General features: G+C 38.2%; 1 long non-coding RNA gene across 1 annotated transcript in view; it reads right to left on the bottom strand.

Annotated features, from left to right (window-relative positions):
* Positions 1 to 2,775: 2,775 nt before the first annotated feature.
* Positions 2,776 to 26,973, bottom strand: part of LOC121521711 — a 60,329-nt gene continuing 36,131 nt past the window's right edge. Inside the window, exons 3-6 of the long non-coding RNA XR_005992877.1 lie at positions 9,502 to 9,610; positions 4,232 to 4,278; positions 3,821 to 3,916; positions 2,776 to 3,124 (exon numbers count right to left, since the gene is read on the bottom strand). This is a non-coding gene — a long non-coding RNA (uncharacterized LOC121521711). The remainder of the gene's footprint in view (positions 3,125 to 3,820; positions 3,917 to 4,231; positions 4,279 to 9,501; positions 9,611 to 26,973) is intronic.

Genomic DNA, 26,973 nt, shown 5'->3' with positions numbered 1-26,973 from the left:
AAGACCACTTAGGGGACGTCATCTGCAAAGAATCTGCTTAAGTACAAACCTGACACAGCCTCTGCACCCATTTTCTAGATCAAATTAGGGCTGAATTACGCTGTTCCCATGAGTGCTATCAGTTAGCAGTTGTTTAAGTCTGAGTAAAGAGTATTATTGCAGCAAAGTAGTAGTCATTGGGAAAGGCTACAGTGGCTACTAGTGACGGGTGTCTGAGTTAAAGTGAAGACAGAGTGTTTGGTCAGGATTATAGCCCTTAAATGATAAAGAAAAAGGTTATTAGACTCATAATTATGGTGCTGACCACAAAAAGCTCATTAACATTTTATCTGGCTAATCTCACACATCCCTTGTCACAAGTACACCCAACTTCTGATTTAGAGATGAGGTTTTTATCAGGCAGGAGAAGTGACCTGTTGGACTAACACTGATTTGTTTTTGTGGTCAAATATGCAAGAAAATGTCTGCATTTTGGGATTCTTACATCAAAAAAAGCAATGCAAAAACATTTGTCTTTTACACATCTGTTTCAGGCCAAGTTTTCAGTCTGTGCATCTCTGTGTAGGACTTTGATTTTAATTTATATAAAGGCAAAAAAAAATCTTATTATAGCAAGTGGGCTCTTGTGTTGTTCATTTCGTGTCATGTGCTGCCTCCTCAGATGCCCCACTCTCATCCAAAATGGGAAAGTCACCTGCTGTGAAGTGCACGTGTAAACAACCAGCTCAGGATGATTTCAGGACAGTCCTCCTTGCTTGAAAATTTTAAGAGTACATATATGAAAATAGCTCAAGAGTACTCATATTAATACCAATACAACAATCATATTGGTCTGCACTGCTGCCTAACGTAGGATACTGGGTATCTATTAATAAACCTCCAAAACTTGACTGGTTTTGTGAAAGTGTTTTTGGTGCAAATAGAGAATCTTATGTTAGTACAATTCAACATATTGGCAAAAAAACAGTGTTTTTCACAATCATAAATATTTAATCACATCAAAACCAAATATAGGAATCAGTAATGTGAAGGCCACATTTCCTATCAGACATTGACTGTAAATTCACATAATGGTTTTTCTTTGTACATTTTTTCTTCCTTTTTTAAGTCAAAGTAGATAGCAGGTAGAAGCAAACACTATAAATTTTTCTCGCTGGACTGTAGACGCTGTGTTAAACATCCTCTCCAGGTCATAGTGAAGCCGTTATTTCATTGGCTGCCCACTTGTAATCACCCTTGTGGTTTAAAAGGTCGAGGGGTCAGGGGTTATGGGAGATAAGGACTCTTGGGAGCGTCATAAAACACTTGCGACACTTCAGGCCTCATTTGTCATGCCCAAGCTCGATATCACTCATTCATCTTGGTTAGGGAAGTCTTTTCCCTTAGCAGACGCCTTACGTCATAAACCCGCTCTGGGACCTCAGTCTGCATGCTGGTATCAGTTTTTAGGTTTCATTTTACGGTTATATTTGGACTGTGAAGGAGTATTTTTAACCTGTATGAACGAGAAAAAGGATTCCTGACTTGCAACATCTAATATAGTGTGCTTACTTGGCAAAAAGCTGGATAAATACACACAGGATTTACTCAAAGTAGTTTACTAATGTTTTACTGCAAAATAAGTTTGAGCTTTTCAAAGTCAGGACACACTTTCAAAAGATTGGGTGGTAACAGCGACTGCTCGCCCCCATCCACATCTGCATCGTATTTTCCTGAATTTGCTGGCGCAGAAAGGAACAATCAAACGGCCGACAAAACAAATGAGATTCCCTTACATTAGGCAGGCGTGTAATCACATTTCCCGTGTTGTCTCTTTCCCTATATGCTGCATCCCGTCCAAAGTGGAGCCAGAAAGTAGGAGCTGCATCAGCCAGGTCACAGTGCAGCCCGGTGCAGGCCTCCCTCTGTTTGCTCTGCATACGGAGGCGCTCGCCCCTGCTGAGACGTCTCATTTAGTGCATCTGCAAACAACATTACAGGTGGAAACGCTTTAGGAGATGTCTTGCAAGCATTAATCCCATTTGTGTCCTAACCCATTTCAAATGTGCATGCCGCTGCACTCATGGAATGAGAGAGACGCTGCGGAGATCAAATGGATGCAACGCAAAATGTTTCCCAAGGACTTCAGTGGGCACACAAAGGAAATGTCATCACTAAGAGGATATGCATTCAGCCAACAGAAAAGACAGGATTAGTTTTAAATGTTAGGCAGTGAGAGGCTGATTTAATAAACCTTACATGAGGAAATCAGATGTTTAATCAAATTTAGGAGGTTCCTGTTTAACATAGGTGTATGAAGACAGAAGCCATGTCTATTAAATCATAGAGTATAGATTATTTCTAAGAATAAATTTAGAGAAAAAACACAGTAAGCCTTATGTGGCTCTAAAGGTGTAAGTGCATTCAGTGCAAAAGATTTCTTATTGCTGTGCTAGATTATTGCAAATAAAAAATTCAAAATCATTAGATTTGATTTGAAATAACAGTCATATGCTAATATAAAGAGCCATAACATTTGTAAAGTTCTTTAAATGGCAGACATTACATTAAATATAGTTTTTTGATGAATCAACATGATTTAAAGAAAAATAAGACCATGGTAGTATTTCCTCTAATAAAGCCCGGGAGTCAAACTGTGGCTGGACCTCAAACTACGGCCGTGGTCTTGGTAGGCATGGACAAATGAGGGTCTGTGTGCCTTTATTGGCCAGGGTATAATAGAGGATAAACATCTTTATTACAGTGTGTTTTTATCCTTAAACAGGGCAGCTTTTAATGCTTACAAACAGGAGTGTATTTGAAACAGTGCAACTTTTCTTGACCTTGAGATCGCCACACGTGATGCTACTCGGCCAATTAAATCCTTTGCTCAGACAGTGCTTGTGACTGAAGCCGGAAATACACAAAGGCACATGGACGAGCAGTGCTGACAGGAGAGTTTACCAAGGGGACAACCGGAGCGAGTCAATGACAGCATAAACAGTTCATGTAAAGAAGAGAGGAAAAAAGAGCTTTTCTTCAAATATGGACCGGCTGTTATTTCGTCATTCTCCTTCCCGCTACAGGTGGTTGAGATCAGTGTGTCTTGTATGCTTCAACACCACCATGGTGGTAAACGTGGTCACTAGGACACAAAGCACATCTTTCAGCAGTTATCCAGTTTCACATCTGATCCAAAACATGCAAAATAAACAAACTAAACCTGATTGATCAGAATCCCCACACATTCATTCACTAACCAGCAAAGATTCATTGATTTAAGATCGACATTAAAATCTGTTTAATAACACACAAGGTTACCTGTCATTATTTGAGCTCAGATTTTAAATGTGCACAGATGAATTAAACATCATTAATCTCACTAAATAAGAAAGTGTGAAAAAAGACAGAAAAAGCAACTGTTTCCTGGTTTAATATTCATTTTACAAACACTATGTTGTTTCAGACTATCTTATAGCTCACTGAAAACAAAAAGAAAATGAAACTGTCAAATCTTATTATCATCATCTTAGTATTATTTCCCCCATTCAATGATTTTTCTTTCATTTTAGGCTATTGCTATATAAGGTCTCTTACATTTGATTACATTAAAACAAAACTATGAACTGTTATTCTTCCCAGTGAGAATAAGAAACAAAAGCCTGACTCCAAATAATGAGCCTCCTTCTTATAAAAGCCTGGAACCTTGTACAATTTTGTACATAAAGGCCCTGGTCTTCATTTGAGGATTTACAGTAAATCCTGGTTGAATACTTTAAGACAAAAACATATCAGACCATAATCAGAGGAGATTGCATGCACAGAGGAAAGCTTGACTTACTGGTAATTGAATGCTGCTCCTTGTAGTTAAATACTACCCTCTAGTGGCCGATGCTCTGTTGCTGGTGGATGATGACCCAGCTTGAGGAAGCAGGAGCTGCATTTTATCACATAAAACCATTCAGATTTCTGAACTTTCTTGCAATCTTGATCACTAAATAAACAAAAGGGTAAATATAAAAGACAAATATGTGACAACTACTGAAGTGTATAAATCATTGATTTTAGTATGTGAGAACACTCAAAGCTGAGAGGCAAGCAAATGCTGACCTGTGCAGAAACTCTTATTGGTTAAACAAATAGATAAATGCAGAATGTGTACTGATGGAAGAGCAGTTACCTATTGTATAAATGCTCTGCAGGTAAAAAGATTAGATAAAAAGATACTTTTTTAAGCTCCTATCATACTGACTTCATTGCTGTCGTCAGGCCACAACCATGTCTCTCCAAAATCACCACCTATCAGGTAATAAGAAGTGTTATTCAATTCATTTAACACTGAATGGTCAAAGTCAGAATATTTTCAACATGTTTTACTGCTTAACCCTTTAAATCCAGTTATAATATTCAATTCACAAATTTGTGAGACCTTTATCTAATCAACATGATCAATAATTTCCTTAAAACCTTTTGTATACTATCAGATAAATCATAAAAATGCCCTCCAGTTGATTATCACTTGCAAAAAAATGCCTCATGTATCAATTGTGATAGAAAAAAAAATATGTATGTGAAATTTTATGGCAACTTTTCTTTTTTTGGATTTCGGTAGGTTAAATCAGTGGTTCCCAACCATTTTTTTTTCCTTTGAGCCACCCCTACTTTTATCAAAGAAAATTTGAGCCCCCCCCAGAACTGGTGTAAAAAACAAAGAAAAAATAGTAATGCAAGGTGGTAGGAATTAACATCAAGAATTAACAGTTATACCATGACTTTATGTGTGCCAATCTTATTTTAAGAACCTCAGGCCAGACAGAGCCTTGTGCACCCCCTGAAATCTCAGGCACCCCCTAAGTGGGTCCTGGACCCCGGTTTGGGAACCTAGTGGTTAAATAAAGGATAATAAACATTTAACTTTGAAAAAAAATTAGAATTTCCTGGCTATTATTCAAGGTATTGGGATTAACAGGGTTAAAATTTGTTAAAGCCCACTGACAGATGGAAGGGATGACCAATAGCACTGATTTATGAAAAAAGATCAAAATCATGAAAAATGTAGGGAGGAGTTTTTGGCCTGATGCCAGCGATATTCTTAAGCTATGCCACCAACAAATACATGTACAACAATAGAATTAAGTGACAAAAAATAACACAATGTGTAATGGAGAAATTGTGCAAGAAAACTAAATTTGGTGCCAGTTTTGACCAGTGCACACAAGGCTCTTCTAGGATTTTACTGACACATCTGTCGAGTCAAAATGGTTCATCGTACAATCTTTAGTTGACTAATCAAACTTTTGTTCAGTTATTTTCTTTGATAAATAAAAAATGTTCAATTTTTAAATAAATGTGAAAAAACAAGATTCCACTTTCTCCTTTCAGTTTCAACTGATAAAAAATAGGGCAGAAAAGTGACTTTAAGATACATTTAAATTTGTATTTAAATAATTATATTAGCCAGATAAGCTGAGACATAACTATGGTTTCATAAAGAATATACATTTAATTCGAGCTCTTTTTCAATTTAGCAATTTTCCAAGTTATATCCACAAATGTATAAAGATAATCCAGGTTGCACACTACATGTCTGACTTCCTGCGTCTGAGTTTAACTTCAGTCAGCTGAATGACACACGCCACCCTCTCCCCATCACTGTCTGCTCTCTGTGTTCTCCTCCTCGGTCACGTCCAATTAGCTCTCCTCTAAACACTCTCTGTCATTAGGCTAGCCATAATCCACTCATCGGGCCTTCATTTGGCAAATAAATCACACTCAGAGTTTTTTTCCACACTCCTTTCCCTCCTTCTTCCACCGCTGCCGCTGCTGTCTTTTTAAGCTCCGTCTCTCCCGCAGCCTCGTTAACCCTGTCCTGAGTTTCTACGGCGACAATCTCTGCCAGGCCTCCTCATTGGACATGGCAGCGGGCAATTTGCATGCCAGACTATTTCTCTTCATCATTGGGCCTCTTTCTCGCTCTCTCTCTCCCTCTCTATGCTAGAAGAATAGAGAATAACTCAGCAACTGACGGCAGACGGCATGCACGTCCTTGTCCTACAAGGTTACGAATCCATTTCATCTGTGCAGGAGGGGAGTGAATTAAAATAAATGATGGCCGGACATTTATTGCATTCTGGGGGTGAAGGAGGGATTGGGGAGGAGAGGAACAAGTTGCGGAGGGAGACTTGTGTCTCATACTGAAGGGGGGCCGGCAGACGGTTCAATATTGCCCAGCACGCCGAGACGGCCCAAAGGAGGAAGACAATATGAGAATAAGAGAATTATCCTCTACAGAGATGATTTTAAATCTGTTTGTCTCTGAGCTGAGCATGCTTCACAGGTAGTTGGTGCTCCAGGAACTCCATCACGTCAGTGAACGCAGCACTGCAGGTCCTATGACAGTAGTCAATGTCAGGCCCAGATGACCTGAGCTTAGGGTGCACAGATGCATCAGTTCAACTTTGGTATCTGCCCCGTTTACAAGTATCAGGCTAGGGTACAGATGTTTATCTGTGGCACCCAATCAATTTTATGCTGACATCTGGCAAATCTAACTGCTGATCCAAATAATATATTTTTAACAGGGCCGAATAATCATTCACTTAGACAAATTTGAATCTAATTTCATGGTCAAATGTGAAAGAAAATGTTGAAATATAATAAATGTTACACCAAAAAACAAACAAACAAAAATAAACCATAGCTATCAGAATCAATATTGGCTTAGTTATTAATTTAATCATCCGAATCTGTATTGGCCCTAATTTTCTCAACCTTAGCATCTCTACCTGTGCGAGCCATCTTAAAACACACAGGCCAAATAAAGCTGTTCATCAGTCATTTGTATCTCATTTTAGAAATATTTAAAACATTCTTCCTTACTTACTATAATAATCGTTACTAATTGTTTAAAGCACTTCTTATTCAGAAAAAATCATCTTTAAAGCAGCATTTGACATACACCATCAGATCTTTGCAGGTGCATTGAGGGATATGACCTGTGTGTTGAAAATAATTATGTATTTTCTGTAATTTAATGTTAGGTAATCTGTTCTGATTGTACAGTTTAACATAGCATAAGCATTGTTAAGAAACTGTTACTGTTTTTTTTGTCTCATTTTGTCCATTTGTTTAGTCTACATCAGAATGCCTGAAAGCGGAAAGTTATGAATGCTAACTTTTGAAAACACCACTTTCTTGTTGTTATGTAAACAGCCAACATGGAGCTCCCTCTGAAATTAGGGACTTACACACATGTGGATTAATTTAATCAGTAGCCCCTTTAGAAATAACCTTTTTGTTGAGCCATAGCACAAACCACTGTTATATGATGACTGCTTTTACTTTATGCTCAAAGCTTGTAAAATCACGTTAGAACTGAGGATTATCTCTAATTAACACACAGTAAGGGTTTGATCCATCACTGGAGAAAGCATCATGGAAAAACAGAAGAAATCATTGTTGATGCTCACAAAGCAGGAGAAGGATATATAAAGTTATCACAGCGTTTCCAAGTGTCAAGAACTGGAGTGAGAAGTATAATCAAGAAATTCAAAGAGAGCCACACAGTCCAGAACAAGCCTGGCAGAGGTAGGAGGAGAAAGATTCCAAAGACTCTGGAAAGAAAACTAGTGAGAGATGTGTTTTAAGACCCAGAACAACTGCCAAGACACTAGTTAAGGACTAAGACAAGTCAGGAATTGTAGTCTGAAAGAAGACCATCACTAGAGCTCTGCACAGGCATGGACTGCGAGGTTGCAAACCAAGAAAAACTTCATTTCTGCAGAAGAGACTGAAGTAGGACAACCTGGAGAAAGAGTATTCATACTGGAAGCATGGCCTTTGGTCAGATGAGACCAAACTAGAGCTCTATGGTCTTAAAGGTGTTGTTTATGTTTGGAGAAAGAGAGAGGTGTATCACCCAAAAGAACACTGTCCCTACAGTGAAACACAGTGGTGGAAGCATCATGCTGTGGGGATGCATCAATGCGCCTGGAACTGAGAATCTCGTATAGATAGAAGGCAAACAACTGAGTCTGGCTCGTCGCTTTGACTTCGAACATGACAATGGCACAAAACATTAGTGGTGGGCGATAAACCTGTATTAATACTGTCACCGGTAAAATTTTTGCCATGGAATAGATTTCTGTAACACCGGCATCATCGGTTTAAATGCCTACGTTGTGCTGTGATGCATGCGCGAGGCATATCCGCTCCTACAGCTGGCGGAGCGAGTGATTTGTGACAGACAGCTCAGGCATTATATCTTTTAAATTTTTTTAATACCGTGATATAATACCGTTACAGTCAAAGGCAAGAAAAATACCGTGATATGATTTTAGGCCATATCACCCAGGCCTACAAAACATACGTGGCTCCTGGTGAAGAACCACCTCCAGAAGACCAAAGACCAAGTGAAAATTATTGACTGGCCTGTACAAAGCCCTGATTTTAATCCCATTGAAAATCTGTGGTGTGAAGTGAAGACCAGAGTCCATGCAAGAAGACCATTTAATCTAGAGAATCTTAAAAGATTCACAAAAGAAGAGTGGGCTGGGATTCCAAGAGACATGTCTGAGACTCGTTGAAAATACAACAAATGACTGCAGGCTGTTATAAAGCAAAAAGGAGACACAACTGACTATTAGCATCAGAGGCTAATAATTTACACCCTGGCAGTGTTTGGTTTTTGTGAATTAATTTTGTCTCTGTGTATAAAGTAAAATAATGTCCACATCCAAAAGAAAACTAGGACGTATTTAAAAAATTCCTTGCTCTGTTTAACACCACTTGGGAAATACTTTGTAAAAATGAAATTTCCAAAGGGGGTCGTGGCGAATAATTTAATTTTCATCTGTATAAATTGAAACGGCTATGAAGTATGGCTGCTGAATCAGCTGAGGCAGAGGATGGGGGAATTTTGCACTTGTTCAGCTACTAAGAAACATGGATAAGAACATACATGTCTGATATTTGACAAGTAGTTTTGACTATCTTCTTCAGCCTTTTATCTCACACAAGAGTAGACACAATATGCCTATGGACATTACTAAGAGCACTCACGTGATGCCTCCCAGTGGACCAATCATGGGGCTTGGGATCTTTTTTTTTTCTCCTCACGTTTCTGAGGAGGTGTATGTTAGCGAGGTGCATAGGCCTCTGCATAAAGTTTAAGGCTAAGGACATGTGATTTATGCTCTAGTGTAAATTTAATGCAAAGGTAAAGAAAAAGGCTTTAGGAGCCCAGGTTTTTGTTTTTTATTATTTACCTTTATAGGACAGTGGATAGAGCAGGAAACTAGGAAAGATAGTTGGTAATGATAACTTTGAAAGGTCAGACTTGAGCCCACATTGCCTGCTTGGAGCACTTTTTCCACAGTTAATGCAACCTAACCAGTAGGCTATCTGTGTCAGAAGTGCTGTATTATCTCAAATTAAAATACTGATATTTGGCACCAGCGATACGATAACCACACCAATCAGGATAATACAGGATAATACTGCCATCTACATATTTTGTCCTACCTTAGTTGGAAATAGTCGACAATCCTACATTTAGATCAGAGGTCTTGCGAGGAACGGTAGGTCTAAGCTTGCTGTGTCTTCAGATGTATCAACTCACTGCAAGTCTTTGCTGTGGAAAATGGAAAAATAAAAAAGGATGTTTCTTGTAAGTTGCTGGTATTCACCTCACCTGACACAAGTGATAGCATTTACAGGGAAACAAATAAAAATTAAATCTGACCAGCTGTGGTGCGTTTTGCTTTTACTGCATAAAAATGATCATATTTGCCTTTCTTTTCATTGGTTTTGATTTTGAATCATAAGCACTCAGAGTAACAGAATAAATGGATATGTTGAGTCTTTTTCATCCACATTTAGACCTCTGCTCAGTTTGCTTCATTTCTAAACTTTCATTGATTTGAATTCAGCACAGTGACGTTGTAAAAGGATAAGGCTTGTGTTTATGGGTGTCACAGGAGAACCACTCCGAATCCTCCCAAACTGCTCCTTGTTTCCGTCTGAAGGTTCCAGAAATACATCCCCTGACCCAAAGGATCTATGGCTAAGTGACTTTTTTCCTGTTGACCACAAAGCTATCAATATGTCTGCCTCCTGACAGGGAGCGCTCTCTCTGTGGACATGCAGGGCCGGACTCTGAATGCTGACTGCTGCTCACTCGCTGCACACCACTCCTGGACTTCATCCAGGACACTCCATTGTAATACAGTTATTTTTAGACAAGCCGACGCAAATAAATATTTATAGTTGTTTGCAGGTCAGGGGTCTCCTTGAAGCGCATGGTGGACGGCAGAGTATAAACTACAGTATGTAAGCATGAATAAGAGTCAGAAATAAACTGGATTTGAACAGATATTTGAAGTCCTTTTTCAAAAGGAAATTAATACGTATGAAGAAAAGTAATGTTTGAGATCACACCTATCAACATTTATTCTGCTGATGCTTCTAAATAACTAAAGTAGAGAGTTTCCTGGTGCGATGTGGGGTTGTTCCCTCAGATTTTTACTCAGACTTTCCCTGACTTCTCTATTCCTGTGATAATAGTCCTACCACTGATCACTTTTAGTTTAAACTTCAGTCTGAATACAGGGATGTGCCACTGGAAATGATTACACTTGTCATTTCTCTCCCCTTTAGTCTAAATATATCCTTTAGAGAAGAAATTTCAATGCGAAGTGACTGCAGTGACCCAGACAAAGCCTTGGCTTGGCTGATGAACGAGTAGTACCAGAAGGGAAAATTTAAGGTTCAAGGAAATTAAGAAAAAGCCAAAGGAGCCAAAATGGTGATTGGATGGTAACATTTTCCTGTGGTCTCCCTCAATGACCAGAAATTTGGGCAGACTATGGGAGAACATTGTGTCTCCATCATTGTTCGTCTAGCACAACTTTACGTCTAAATATAAGTTATGTAAGAAAGGCTGGAGCCACACATGCACAAAAACGCAATGAATGAGTCACTGCGTGCTTTTATTTTGTAATGGTGTTTCTATTTTTAATGCGTCTGTGTCTAAAAACAAATCAGGAAATCACAATGGGAAACTATGTCAAACACACATAATGGCAGACTTATTTTTGCACAAGTACTTTGCTTTTATTCAGTGGTTAAACTGTTTAAACTGTTCTTAAACAAATGCTGTAAAATTTAAGACAATGTTTTTCTCCCCAGTATTAACCTTTGATTAAATACACAGTGACAATATACAATTTGAGATAATATAAATCCCCAGTACTTTCTGATACTTTTTAAACTTGTGAATACAATCTCCATTACTGGTCTATAAATCAAGTAAAGTAAAAGTAAAAAGTAGTCACTTTAAGTTCTACTTTAAGTTATGAATCCTGAGTAGCTACTAGGGGATGCGATGTGGAATCATTCTCTCTCTATGTGCCACTGTCTAGTCAAAAAATCTGGAAAAAATACAAGAGTATTTTTATCAAGTAAAAGTAGAGTTACTTTGGTTAAAACTTACTTAAGTGGAAGAAAAAGTACTGCTTTTAAAATGTACTCAAAAAAGTACAAGTATCTAAAAAAATGCCTCAATTACAGTGATTTGGGTAAATGTAGTTACTTTAACCCCTGGAAGGGAGGCGGTTTCATTTGCCATATATGAAAAATGGGGTACAACACAGCATATGTCTTCATGGCATCTTATGATTTTGAGTATCTTTTTTTTGTGATCCTCGGCTGATTTAACAGTAATTAAAAATGAATCTTGATTAACTGCAAAGCATTACTACACACTACTTGATTGAACAACTATGTTCATGTTGAAAACATATTTGTGCAGTTTAGAGTGTGGCAGGGCTGAACACTACATTGTTCTACGACTGCAATGGTGACGTGTGCATTTGCAGAGGCCACATCGCAGGACATGCAATGTTAGTCTTGTTTTCATGATTAATCTACATTAAAGTCAGTCTGATATCACCATCTGTAGTCAGAGAACTATGCACCATGCAAGTAGAGTGGCCATTCCCAAATGGAGGCCCACGGGCCATTTCCGGCTCGCCAGCTGGTGTCATCTGGCCCGTGAGACATTTGGAAAAAAGATGGAAATTTTCAAATATATATCAATTTTCAATATGTACCTTCTTATATGTTTAAAATACAAATTATCACAAATTTATAATGCTCTTCTATAATTATAGCAAAGAAAGGTAATAATATGATGCAATAAATGAGGACAGATGGCAGAGCGCACAGCAGTGCAACTGCTTCATCACCTCGGCTCTACAAACATGCTGTCTAAAAAGAAGCTGATACAGACTGCATGATTTTTAAGACTGAAGGACAATGATTTATTTTGTCTAATTTAGATTTTTCTTTTTTAAAGATAAAGAATTAAACCACTGTGTGCAGATGCACAGATTCCCATAGAGTCCAGCCCTGCCCGCACCTTTCTAGTTTTCTGCATCTCAGATCTTAACAAATATCAGAGGTTTTTGCCTTGTAAAACCAAACTTCTATCACTGTGGGGGATTAAAACAGCTGCTTTCATGATAGCATATACTTTTCCTGCATAATAGTCTGTCAACCACAAACGCAGACATCATATCTTGCTTTGGTGAGTGACTCAGTTCAATGTCCACCTGATTTAATCCCCCATTACAATAAATTTGTAATGCCAAACTAATATCAACTAGCCTATATTTATTTACATTAGAGCCAGACCGATTGATCGGTGGGCCGATTAATCGAGCCGTTTATAGCGTTTCACAGATTAATCAACATTGGCCTAAATATTAACTTTTTTGCTGCGTGGGGATTGTCTCATCTCTGCTCCTGTCGATCTGTGTGTCCCTGCTGAACTCAGCCAGAGTGCCTGGCCCCTCCCCCTGAGACGTAGAGTGCAACAGCAGCTCTCCCTCACTCAGTGTTGCCAACTTAGCGACTATGTCGCTATATTTAGCGAGTTTTCAGACCCCTCTAGTGACTCTTTTTCAAAAAAGCAACTAGCGACAAATCTAGCGACTTTTTCTGGTGTTACGGGAGAATTTTGGAGACTCTGACGTGACAGCATGTAAAGTTGTTGCTTCTCGGTGAGCAGCAGGTGCAGCCGTGGGCCCCTCCCTGTCCCTAAGCACTCATAGGCAGCCCCGTCCTCGCACAGTTCGACTGCAGCAGAGTAGAGGACTAATGCCCGTCTCAGACTGGGATCGTGTCTTGCTGCTTGCGTGTGCCGTGTGTGTCAGCTCCGGTTCCTGCCGGTGCGGCTTTCACACAGGGCGCGAGTTTTCTGTGTGAAAGCCGCATCTCCCTGCTCTCAAAATTTTGTCCTTCTTCATAAGTTTTACCTCAATAAACCCCCCTAAAAGCGACTTCATTCAGTGTACAGAGGAAATGTGTCGGGAGCTATTCAAAATAAAAGCATTCTGTACAAGTAAACAGAGTTTCTCTATAGAAATGCTAAACTGGGCTTTTACTTTGAAAAGCACAAACCAGAAAAGCATTCATACGGTTTTTATCTTTCCTGTGCCATATTCTACCAGTGTGGAGACAGAAAGTTTCACTAATAGTAGATCTTTAGAGAACAACTTTATAAAACAGGCCCATTTAAGCTTGTGGTCTTCCTCAGGGTTATCAAGAAACACATTGTCAACATATTCTATGTCATATTTGCCACAATGATGTAAATATGGCTCTCCTGTTATCATTTTCGTGTCTAATATGGTCCACAGCCACAGTATAAGACTATTATACAGCTTTTTAATGTCATCTAAGTTTCATCTTCGTGAAATAAACAAAGATAAATGCAACTAGTTATTCACATGTCCGCATTGGTGTTCATGTATTACATATCCTGTGTATATCAATGTTCTTATTTCATATATCCGCCAAAATATTGGTTATTGGCCAATACATTGGATATCGGCTTTTTTTAGCCCCCAATATCGGTATCGGCATTGGCCCATATCGGTCTGGCTCTAATTTACATACGATTTAATTTATGTAAACAAGTCGTGCAATTATGGTCTTGATCACTTACGTTTAAATGGAACATTGTTTCTATATACTGTAGCATATTTAACTCCAGGTCTTGTCAAACGGTTAAAATTCCTCTCATAGCGATGAAACAAATTCTTCATAACTGAAAACTGAATCCTAATCTGGACACAGGCTGTCCTATGACATGAGAGGTAGACATTGTTGGTCTTGGTGCAGCGCTACAAGGCGTCACCATTATGCATGGATTCAGAGAGAACGGACATGCAGAAGAACGACTGTTGGAGCTCAGACATGTGCTTCAAAGTCCAGTTTTCACTCAGCAGGTGAGGGTTTGTAGCTCTATGAGCAGTAATCAGCAGCAGTCAGGGAGGCATCTCCACAGGCTCCTCCTATCCCTCTCTCTCTCTGGGCTCTGTGCACTGATCCCAGATCGGGTGAAATAATCACAGTCAGATCAGATATTGTGGATAATAGGTTGCTGTTTTAAAGCCATAAAAAGTCATGTTGAATGTATATATGTATGATGAATATTCAAGCATTGTAAATTAGCATCACTGGGTCTTAAAAATGTTAAAAATGTGAAAAAATTGAAACGTGATAGAATGAAAGCATATTTATGCCTGACCTGTTTAGATTACTTGCAAGTAAACCCTCTGTCTATATAAACTTAGCACAAAAAGTAAGGAAATTTGTGTTTGGTAAATTATTTCTTTGTTGTAACAATGCTTCTTGGCAATAAATCTTATATCGTTGGAAAGCCTGTTTATTTCCGTCTTAAATGGTGCCACATTTGTAAGGAACATGCATTGTGGGATGAGCAGCAGAGCTGAGTATATGGGTTGCGCCCATGAAAATTTTGCCAAATCTTCTCTGCTATGTTTAGTGATGCTGCTGCCATAACAGATACACCAGCATGAGAGTCACAGCAGCTTGAAACTGTGAACTCTCATTTAATCACAAGTCCACAGATGGGCCTTTAACTGACAAAGTATAGAGGGCTTTTTTTTTGTAACGTTTATGAAGAGACAAGTTGCTCTAGCTACCTCTCTTCTCTTCTCATACTCCTCAGTGTTTGACCCAAATATGAAGAAAAATTTATCAGTCTTCATTTAGAATTTAACTAAAGTACAGAAATGGACACTTCATTTATTTGGTTCAATTCCCTTCTTTTAAATTGAAATTTATATTGCAGAAAGAAAATAAATGGCAAAATGAGTTTATTACAAAGATGTTGATATTGTTTCATTTTATTTTAAAACTATATCATTGATGTTTGAAAGTCTGTGATTGTGACAATTGAAGTATAAATCAACGTCAAACATGAACAGTATGTTTCTGTTTATACAAAAGTTGAATCTGTTCTGTTACTTTGTCAGTTATTTATCATATGAAATATTCATCAGCATGTGTGAGCAGTCAGACACTACAGAGAATACAAAGAAGTCCATTTCAATTTCAAAAAGTCATGGTGTAAACCTTTGTCTCTGGGATCATTTCAACCATAATAGATCAGATTCTGCCAGAACATTTTGTCCTGTGCTGTCTCATTTTTTTGACAAAGAAAAATCATTTTAGTGGACAGCCCAATCTGCTTTAGTAAAACACATCAATGTTTGTCTTTAATGTCTCAAACAATTAGCAATGTCTACCTTCCCCTGCCAAAATTAAGACCTTCCTAAAAAACAATGCCTCAGTCAGTGCCTCAGCTCCTCAAACACTTGTCAGCATCTTGAGGACGGAGGAGGACGGATCACAGGGAACGTCCATATACATCCACCGGCCTCTGATGTGACAGCAAGGGTTTATGGTACAGCGATGCCAGAGCCCCGCCCTGCTTCACCTTGACCCCGCCACCTTCGCTTCAACTGCTACCACTCTCTCTGTGCTGACCTCGTCATCCCCGGGCCCTCTGGCCTCGCCTCTGACGGCTGAGTTATTACCATAATTACCCAGTAGGCATTGCAAGGAGCGGCCGTGTGGCAGAGGCCGCCCATGTTTAACAGAATATTTGGGTGTTTTATCGACTTTAACTCGGCCTCCGGGGGCAGGCGAGAAGGGGCACGGTTGATAAGAAAACCACTCATGTGAGAAATGAAGAGGACCGTTTCACAGACAGAACCAGGAAGGTGATGAAATACACGCTTAATGCAGCAGTGACCAGAGCACATATGTCATATATTCACAGAGACAAGGTGTAAATATGCTCATATATTCAGGCTGTGTCCAACAGAAGGACTTTGGTGCAGATGACAACCACCTTAAGATGCACTTTAAACCTTAAATTATGGAAAAAGTACAAGTACTTGGGTTTCTTCTTGTCAACAATAAATATGTCATGTCCTGGGGAGGAATGCAGGCAGATTTTAAAATCTGATATACTTTATTTATCATTCACAGCAGGGGTGTTTAACTCTACAGACTGGAGGGGTTAGGTTTAGGGGAAAATGTACTTTTTACTGTTTTGTTTCCTGCTCATTCAGCATCAGAAACTTAGAGAAACCTTTCCATGCATGTGCAAATATTCTCATTTCAATTCAATGGGATCAAACAGCAACTTCCTTTAAAATGGAAGTTCAATGTACAGTCAAACTTAGCACAGGGTCATAAAAAGGTATCTGGGAGAAGTGGAAATTTACCCCAAACTGAACTATTTCTTGAAGGTATCAAAGCGTTTCTTCTTCTGATAATGAAATATTTAAACACACCATGCAGGTGAGGTGTGTTTTTTTTAAGATGCATTCAAAAAATCTTAAATAAAGCTCTTTACAACCACCAGCTAGCCAGGAGGCCATGCATATTCAAACAGAGAGAAAAATAGAGCTCAGACTGACATACACAGAGCACAGGGGTCATTGGATTCAGGCCAACAACACATACACAAAGATTGTGTATTAGCACACACAGCTATTAGTATTTACTCTTTAAAGCTCAGTCAAAGCCACACAGAGAAATATAGAAACACACAGATGCACAAACACATTTACACATGCCCTCACCCGCTCAGAAAGGTCAACACATTAGCATCCCCCTACACCCCGTATTTAGACTTTCCTCGTCCTATAGAGCTACTCATCAAACATGTCCAAGATGGCGCTCGGCCGTGTGCGCCCGTGTCTTATTATGCAGACCCATCTGTGAGGGTTCAAAGGCCTTGGCCTGGGCCTGGCAGGGGCTACAGGTGAGCAGATGAGAACAGTAGGGGCTCGGTTTAATTTAGCTAAGCGCTACAGGACGTGCCGCGCTGCTGTACCCAGGAAGGACGAGTTGAACTTTTCACACAGCACCTCAGACTCATCACTTCAACGGGCAGAAAGTCGAGGAAAAATGAGTAATAGAATTAGAAAAATATAAGCTCAGGACATGAAATGTGTTTCTTTGTGGCTGTTTTTTTATTTTGTGTGTTCAAACAAAGACAGACGAGCACATAAACACATCTACACAAACGCACAGGAATCTGTCACCAAGTCTCTGTTTTTACCTCCTTTTCGCTCCGTCTGACACACTCCCAACACACAATACACACCAACATGCAGAAAGATGACTGTCAGCAGTGTGTGTGTAGTAGTCTGAGGGTGTGAGGGAGAAAATCCCTAATCTGGCATGGATCCGCTTCCTGTCTAGACTCTGCATGAGGAGGCCAGCAATAACCTGGCCAGTGCTGGGAGCAAGTGTGTGTTAGAGGTTGTGTGAAATCATACATGCATATTGTATGTAAGGGCAAGATACTAATGTATGTGTAAGCACAAACCTACAACTTAGAGAGAGAAAGAGAAAGAGCCCTTTAATGCTATAATTGTACTTGTCTAAATCAGAACTCAAACACTAACCTCTAGCCTTCGTATCTCCTCTCTGTGTCTGTTTTTAATTGGACACTTTCCAGTAGAGCTCCTTTTTTGTGTTCTCTGTTGTTTTGACACTTTCTCTGCCATGTGTGCCAAACGCTGCGTTGATTCCAAGAGCCAATTTCCTCATTATCCAAGTTGCAGCACTTACGGGAAAACAGAGGTGGGGGTGTGGAGGGTTAAACTTGGAGGGAAATGGAAAAAAGCCTGATGTGGTTTTCTCTCAAATTCCATACAAAAGCAAAGATGAGCTTTAGAAGGAAAAAAGAATTTAACTTTCTCTTTGTGCTTCTTTAATACAGGTAACCAGCAGCAGAAATGAGAGTGAATGTTGTGCACTTAAAGCCAAAAAAACCATAGAAACAGTAAACACACAAAGTGAAGTCAGTGAAAAAGAATCCCTCTTGGTTTGGTAACATGATTAAAGTGAGCTGATTCATAGCGTGAATCGCTGTCAGCCTCTTGCCATCAATCATTTGCACAAATGCTGTCATCAGTAATCACAACAGACATCAATGTGCACAGCAACCCTCTGCTGCAGTCTGACTGAGTGCTAATCAAAGAATGCTTAGTGTGTTTAGCCAAAGCTTTGACAGTATTTGTCTGGAGTGTGAATCAACATCATGGCCGTTGCTTTTTCATATTCATGCAGTCGCCCAATGACACCTTGTCCTCTGCTTTAAAAAATGTCTTTACTCAGCACATCAGCACCCCTTTAGACCCAGATGTAAAGTGAACAGGCTTCACCTCTGACATCACGCAGACACAATGTGCTGTCTTATGGGAAAAGCCGTCACACAGGCCCTCCAAGAGCACGGTGGCCTAAAAGTCAGAAAGCACAAATGATTACATTGATTTCTCATGGGTAAAAGAACTTCCAACAAACTTAATCAATTTTTGATGCTTAATTATATGCAAATGAAAATTAAATTTAGTGATTAGAAATATGTGGAGAGCTTTCAAGAGTTTAGTTTCTTTATTTTATCATTGTACTGTTTCCTTTTTCTCCCATCAACCTTTTTTTCAGCAACTAAAGCTCCTGAAGTTTAGCATGCTAAGGCCCATTTTGGTCTGCGGATACTAAACACTGAAGTAAAGCGGAGGTTAATGTTGGACTTACAGACATAAGGTACCCAGGAAGAGGGCTTTATTAGGGTGTGGTCTTCCTCCCAAATATCCTGCCTGTAAAACAGCCTATAGCCAAAACATTAGCCATGCCAGTGTGTGGCTCTCTGCTGGTTTAAAGGTCTCATGCCCCTAGTGGCCACAGAAGTAAAACTAATATCTTAAAAATGTATAATTTAATATAATGAATGGAATTATTCAGAAAATGCTTTGTTCAATAGTTGAAGTGCACCAATTCATCTTGTGAACCCTCATCAGCCCATTAGCAAAAATGTGAAATATGTCAATGACATTTGTCAAACATGCAAGAGAAAACTCTTCAGTGCATGTTGCTGTAGGCAAAAATGCTATAATATGATAAAATCAATGACAGAAAGCAGTCTAGCAAGTTTTTGCTGAGTTTGCATCACATGATTTAGTTTAAATTAGTGGAAGAATAGTGGGACACTTTGAACAGTCTCCCATTGGTCCTCTTACTCCAGCAGAAAAGGCAGATTTTATATTTAGCATGCTGTGTTTTTAAAAAGGATAAAGGATTTACATGATTGTTTCTAACAATATAGCATATGTTGAGGTTGATCTAAAGAAAAGAAAGTACTGATTTATTTCAGGCTAATGAGGCTATGTTGCAGTTATTTTTTCTAAGTATCTTTCATTGTTAAATAAATTTAAATAAGCGGTTCTACTATGTATTGATGTAGTTGGATTTGTCCCCTCTAAGGTGAAAAAAGGCTAGAATTATACTGTTCAACAATAAGAAGTCGTTTTGGTCCCTGGCCTAGATGAGGAATTTATCAAAAGCAAAAATCAAGCCAATACCAATAATTCAACATTAGTATCAGCCAAATTGTTATTTAAAATATTGGTATCGACATCAGCCCTGATTTTCAGTGCAAGTAATGCAGAACATGCATTTAACTGTTACAGCATGAAATACTCAGATAAAAAAAAAGAAATACAGATACTAAATAAGTTTCAGAATGCTGTAATTTATGTATTTGATATAATGTTATGCTGTAAAAATAGTCTTGCTTATTATGAACAGGGTAATAAAGCATATTTCTTAGATGACTGTCCCCAAACGATCTTATTTGTTGGATGTTTATGTTGTTTACATGGGGAAAATGTCTATAAAAATAAAAAGGTAAACCTTGAAGTTAACATCAACATATGAGGCAATAAGATAAATCTCACTGCATAAACTGTAATGATGCCAGTCATGTTATCAGGCATTAGTAACTGAATTTAAGAAATGAAAATACTGTTTTAGGCTGACCAGAGATAACAGTTACAGTCTCAACTATGATGATTGAAGAAAAAGGAGTTGGAGGTCACACTGACTGATGATATCAAAAGCTAAAATTACTATCAGACACTTTAATTGTGTAAGTTTTGGTGATCCTGTAAACAAAATAGTGCATCTTGTCCTGTATTTACACAGTTTGTAAATAACTCAAACTTAGAAAAAAAATCCTAAACATGTTGCTGAACTTTAATAATCAACCATATAACTCACTTTGAATCCTGCATCTAGAACCTGTAATTCAAGGCACTTTTGGTCTTCAAGCAGTAAATATATTCCACACTGATCCAGTGGTTGAGATGACAAGCATTTAAATTCAGATACAAACATAACTAATTATTCTTTGCTGGTTTTGTTTGCTTTTAAAGGTGAAATAGAGGAATCAACAATAATACAGGTCTGTTTTTTTAAATAAAAATTAAAAACTCTGCACTGTACTTTTATGCCCCCATGTGAAGACACCCCCCCACCCCCAGTTTAAAAAGTGAATTTCAGGCCCTGCTCACATTTAGCTAACTGATAAAACAGTAGAGTTTTCTCAGGTACAGTGCATCAGCATAACAGATTATTGTGTCTTTTTGAACTGACACGTGTTTATCAAGAATTCAATGACTTCATTGTTTGTTCAGTTACATTTTCTGTCACTTTCCTCCTCTACTCTGCTGATCTGGTTGAGACTGGTGCATGGAGCCACATTTTTCAACAGAGCTGTCAGTCATGGTTTTACATCTGCTCTTTTTTGCATCAAATAACTGAGTGAAACAAAACTATTTAAGAAAAATGAGCACTTGGACATGAATCATCATGATAACAAGTTATCATGAGGGATTGTGGGTTTGACTGTGGCTTGCTCTTTCTATCTTAATATAAAATCGATGTGGTAGACCAAGAAAGGCTGCAGCAGTGGTGTGAAAGTTGTGCAGAAATGTGTTTGATTGTTTATCTACTAAACTGTTTATTGCTTAAAGTAAAAATCTTTTTTTCTTTAAATGAGATAACACTCTGTACCTAGGCCTTAGAACTGAGACTATTAAAGGTTTTTAAAATAAATATCTGTTTAATATTTTATTGTTAGCAAGTAAAAAAGCTCTCATGAGAAAATGGATGTCAGAAGTAGTTCCCACAGTTGACAATTGGTTTGATGTGATCCATGATATTTTCGTAATGGAGAAACTTATTTTCAGGCTTAGTCTCGAACAAGAGAACTTCGTAAGTTGTTGGACACCTTGGACTAGGTATATCTACACATTAAATCCTACTTTAACTGATAATAAGCAGTAGAATTTATGTCACTCTTCCCTCTAATATTTTGTTTAGCTACTCAAGTTTACGTAGTTGTCTGATGTAGTAACATTTGTTTTAAAAAATAATTTTATTTAATTTAATTGTGTTTTATTATTACATATTTTTCTCATTTCTGTTTATTATTATTATGATTTTCATATATTTCTTATTTATTATTTTATTCATTTATTTATTTATTTATTTATTATATCTTTACTTGGTGTGCATTTTGTGAAAATGTGCCAATGGTTGTGGACTTAGATCTGATAGTTTATTTACTGTCATTGTTTATATTGTGTTGAATACATCTTTTGTTTGTTTTGTTTTTCTAAAAAAAAATAAAAATAAAAAATAAAAACAGGAACAGGAAGTCTTGTGGCCAAGTTGTGATGTGGAATGCTATGCCTCTGTTCTTGATAAAAATCTAAATTATTATAAACTGCAAGTTAAGAGTCGAGAAAAGTTAGAAAACAGAATAGCCTCAACTTAAGCAGGCAACCATCAAGAGTATCTCACAAACTACAGCTGAAGCCAGCAGTCCAGAGGTCAAGGAGAAAGACAGTCATATACCCTTCTCTTTCCCTGTCAGTTAGGAGCAGGTTCATGCTGCAAGAAGGAGCCAGAATGAATGGAGTATTCAGAGAATATTGGAAATCTCAGAGAGGCTGGTCTCGACCAATTCAAATCAATGCTACTTGGGCACACTTGTGAAAACACAAACTGTATCAACACAAACTAAAAAACAGGGATGCAATAACATATTTGATGAGTATCTTCACAGCTGTGTCCAGAATGTCCAGTCCCTGATTAATCAGTATTCCTGGCTACTATTACACCATGAGGACAAAAGTACACTCCTAGCAACTCAGAGACATTTTTTTAAAAAAGTATAAGGCAGGGGATGGATACAAAAAAAAATTTCTAGGCATGTTAATATCGCGAAGTTCAGTTAAATCCATCATCAAGAAATGGAAGGAATATGGCACATATGTAAATCTGTCTAGATAAGGCTTTCCTCACAAACTGAGTGACAATGCAAGACGGAGACTAGTGTAGAGAGGCAACCAAGACACCTATGGCTACTCTCAAGGAGTAACAAGCTTCAGCAGCTGCGCTGGGAGAGACTCTGCATACAACTGTTGACTGGATTCTTCGCCAGTCAAAGCTTTAAGGGACAGTGGCAAAGAGAAAGCAAGTGTTAAAGAAAACTCAAATCAAATCTGGAAGAGCTGGAAGAAAGTTCTTTTATTTGACCATCAAACAAGAACACCAAAAACTGCACATCACCACAAACACACCATCACTGCTGTGAAAAACAGTGATGGCAGTATCATGTTGCGGGGATACTTCTCAGCAGCCAGCCTAGAAAGGCTTGTAAAGGTAGAGGGCTAAATGAATGCTGCAAAATAAGTGAAAATACATTTTATAGTAACTGTACATTATAGTTGCTTGACTAAAGTGCACTGAAAAGGGAAATAAATGTTGTGAATGATGCAATTCAAACATAATGCACTAATTTATGGACCTTTAATCTCATTGCAGTTGATAAATTTGTGCTGGCAGTCTAATTAATTATTAATTTTTTTTTAGTACTTGAATTTTTTGTTTTTTCTTGGGCTGTATAAATTGGCTCTTGATTTATTTGTGAGCTGAGACACTTTTGAAGCAATTGCTCTTTCTTTTTTTTTATGAAAAAACTGATTTCATTTAAGGTTATTATTTAAATTAGCCTGATTGAATTTGTGCTACTTCTAAGTTGTATAATAACGGGCTGAATGACAAACAATAATCCCAAATACATTTACAGTATAACGTTGAATAACTGTGGTTCTTGGTCCATGCAGGGGAATTCACAACAATTTCAACAACAAACATAAAATAAGCAGCAAATATAACTAAAAAATAACCACATTGCTACAGGTATAAACTATGAGCTAAATTCAGCTAAACACTGAAGTATACTGGCCTGATTGTCTCAATTTCTAATAATAGTTTGAGCCATTTGAAGCTGCCAGTGTGTGATGGAAATATGAGAGACTCCAGCAAGATAAAGACATAAACCTCAGTCACAACAATAAGAATGACAAAAAGCTTTTGCTGACTCTGTGTGATCTCACCTTAAGTCATCGTCTAGCCAGTGTTGTAGTCCTTTCCTACATGTATGTATTAACACAACTGATGACTAACACAGATGGTGGACTGGACAAATCAGATGAGTCATTTGCGTTGTATGGCTGTGACATATATGCATCATTGTCTCCGCTGGAGTGGGTTTTAGGGGTCTCCTGTTGGCAGCCATATCCCACTCTCTTCTTAAGTATGACTCACAGTCTTGTTACCCCAGGATGGAGCAGACTGTACTGGGCTGGCCTGTCACTGTGCTGTAGTAAGGAAATCTGGCAGGATGCTGCTTAGTATTTGGGGTCCGTCTGACTCCGTCTAGACAGTCTTAAGCAGTCTGACTGAGAGTGCATGTGTGCGTCTGTGCTCATCTACTCAATAAAACCATGATAAAATCTTCAAAAAATGCTTCCCGAGGTTTTGTAAACACTACAGTTTCAGATTCTTGCTGCGCTGGAAGATTTTAAGAGCAGCAGTTGTAGTTACGACGAGTCCAGTCAGCAGGAATGTAACCTACATTACAGGGGGAAAAACGAGGACATTTTCCTCTGTGTGCGGCTACCGGCATGTGTTTTTGTTTTCATCCTCCGGTCTGAAGCCGCATTCCTTTTCTGTGTGTTGTGCGAGACGGAGAGATTGCCGGAGAGTGACTCACTAAAACCTGACCCAGCGGTGAGGTCATCACTGGAGGACGCGTGGAGTAAAAGTGAACTTTGATGCCGAAGTCTGGGATCATGTCTAGGAATCCCCAGACAGTTTGGAATCGTGTGTAGAAGTGTGTGTGCAGGCGGGATGACATAATTTCAGTGCATCAGACAAATTCCATGTGATGTTGTTTGAACGGCCTCCTGATTACGACCCAAAATCCCATTACTGAATCTCTCCAAAAACCTGATAAGACAAACGGAAATAAAGGCTCAACACAGCTGTTTTACATTTCTGATACAACCAGAGAGGAAGAAATGTAAGATAAGTGTTGAAGAAGATGATGTAGCTTCTTATCTAAGTTTTATACTTTAAAGTAGGTCAGCAGGTTCAAATTCATACAGTGAATGTTTATTTTAAAACTATGTGACTCATCCATCATTTATCTTTTGGAAAATTGAGCTCACTTATAAACATTGTGGTAGACTTTCTTGACTGCTAAATGTAGGACGCTTTTGAGCACTTTACACTAGCTGGCCACTTTATTAGGTACAGCTACCAATGGATTTCACCATAACTAAAAGACACAAGTTCCATCATAAAGTAAAACTTAAATGCCTTAAATAAAAGTTGGACTTTATAGTCTACGCAAATATGCATGCGTTATGCCATATTGCATAACATTTTTTAGTGTGCATTCATTAAAGTATATATCAAATATACATTTTACAACTCCACTGAAAATATTAAAAGTATTGAGTTTCTGTGCTGCAGTGTCAGCGTAAGTACAGACAGCAGACATTGTTTGTTAAGCAGCATCACCTGCTGGCATAATGGAGAACTGCCAACATTAAGGATGAGACAGAAACAGGAGCAACATAGAGCTATAGCAGTGGTTCCCAACGTTGTTTTCCTTTGAGCCCCCCATACGAAGAAAATCTGAGCCCCTTAGGATCCACACTAAAAAGGCCTACATTTTTGTCAAACATTAACAACAATTGTAACTGTGTTCATTGAGAAAGTCCCAACAGGCCTATACAGACTCTATCAACTAACTGTCTTATCATTTCATCCACCTCTGTAAACCTCAAAGCCCAAAATAAATAGATCAAGGTGTGTAAACTCAATCGACAAAAATGTTGAATTTACTCAATTATTTTATGGATTAAATATTACATTTAACATTACAGGTCAGATTAAATGATATTCTGGATCTTTGCTTAAGGAAATTTTGTCAAATCAAACCTTGGAGAGTTGTAAATGATGATCCCTGAGCAATAACAGCTATTTTTTCCTCATTGATAAAGCAACCAGTACTTGAGCTAAGTAGTTACTTTCTTATTGTACTTAAATTATTTGACAATAATCCCTTAATTTATGAGTTTTCCCAGAATTCCTTTTGGCATTAGACACTTTTGCACCATGAGTAATGTTACTCACCCAGTTAGAGCAGTCCTGTCTGTATGAAATAATGCTAATGTGGCATGGCCAGATGTGCTTTTCAAATTACTGCACAGCTTTCAGTCACAGCCACTTGAGGACACAGAAATTAGACTACTCCTGGAGGCACAAATGTTTGAAGTGAAGGTAGGGAAAAAAATGTAAGAGAAAATTACAAGGGACAGGAAAGTAAGTTAACCTAACAGAACTGACAAGTAAAATGAAGTTGATATGACTTAAGATGGCTAAGTACCTGCTAGTAAACACATACTGTTGTGTCACTTTAATTTCTTACATAATCAGTTTCCTCTTATATTTTAAGTTCTATTAACTTATTAGGGTTTACAGTGTACCAGGGTTTGATTTGCTGAAGATGTTAAAGTAAGCTGTACTCAAAATTGTTGAGGCAATTAATTTCCTCAATAGTTTTGATTTCTGGTGACTTATTCAGGTTTACAGTGTACAGTGGATGGTATACTAACCATGATGGGAGGACTTCCTGGTTCAGTGTGGACCTTTCAGTTATTGTCACTTGTAGTCACTTAAGTTTGCCTACTGCGGGAGGCATGAATGTTCATGAATAAAGTATGTGATAGAAATAAGGGAAATTACTGTGTATTATGTGTCAGTCTTATTCTGATAACTACCAACAGGGTTGCCTAGGCCTTAGTTTGGGAAAAATGAGCTACAGATATAGAATGATTAACTTCTTTTGCCAAATGAAAAAAAACTACTAATTTTGAGTTTACATGTTTCACTGCCTGAAATACACCAGTTAAAAGAAATATAATAAAGAGAAAAGTCTTTTGTAAAGAAAATCTTCCATATTTAGCAATAAAATGTTACAAAACAAAAGAAAAATGGCTTTCTGATGCATCACATTTTTCCTTAACTCTTCCCTAACTTATTCCTGAACTTTTAAGATAAGCCTTGGAGTAATGTAGCAAAGTATGCAGGGAGGGCTGTGGGAAAGTGGCTGAGGGATACCAGGGACCTGGGTGCTTGTCCCAAAATAGTCTCACAATGGCTCTGAAGACATCTCTTTCCTCGCTCAAACTCCCATTTAGGGTTTGGACGGCTCACACATCACTGAGCCAAAGTTATGAATGAAGACGTTTCAGCCAGAACAAAAATGATGTTACGGGAACACATTTCCAAACAATGGACAGAAACAAACACTGGACAAGATATACAGATAACTGTGGTTGTTAAAAGCTTCCATTACTTGTCTGATTAAAGGTTCATTATTGAGTTTTAATTAAAAGT

The sequence above is a fragment of the Cheilinus undulatus genome, linkage group 14 (assembly GCF_018320785.1).
Source record: "Cheilinus undulatus linkage group 14, ASM1832078v1, whole genome shotgun sequence".
NCBI classification, from domain to species: Eukaryota; Metazoa; Chordata; class Actinopteri; order Labriformes; family Labridae; genus Cheilinus; species Cheilinus undulatus.
The sequence above is the reverse complement of the archived record's forward strand: the minus strand, read 5'-3'. Positions and strand labels throughout refer to the sequence as shown.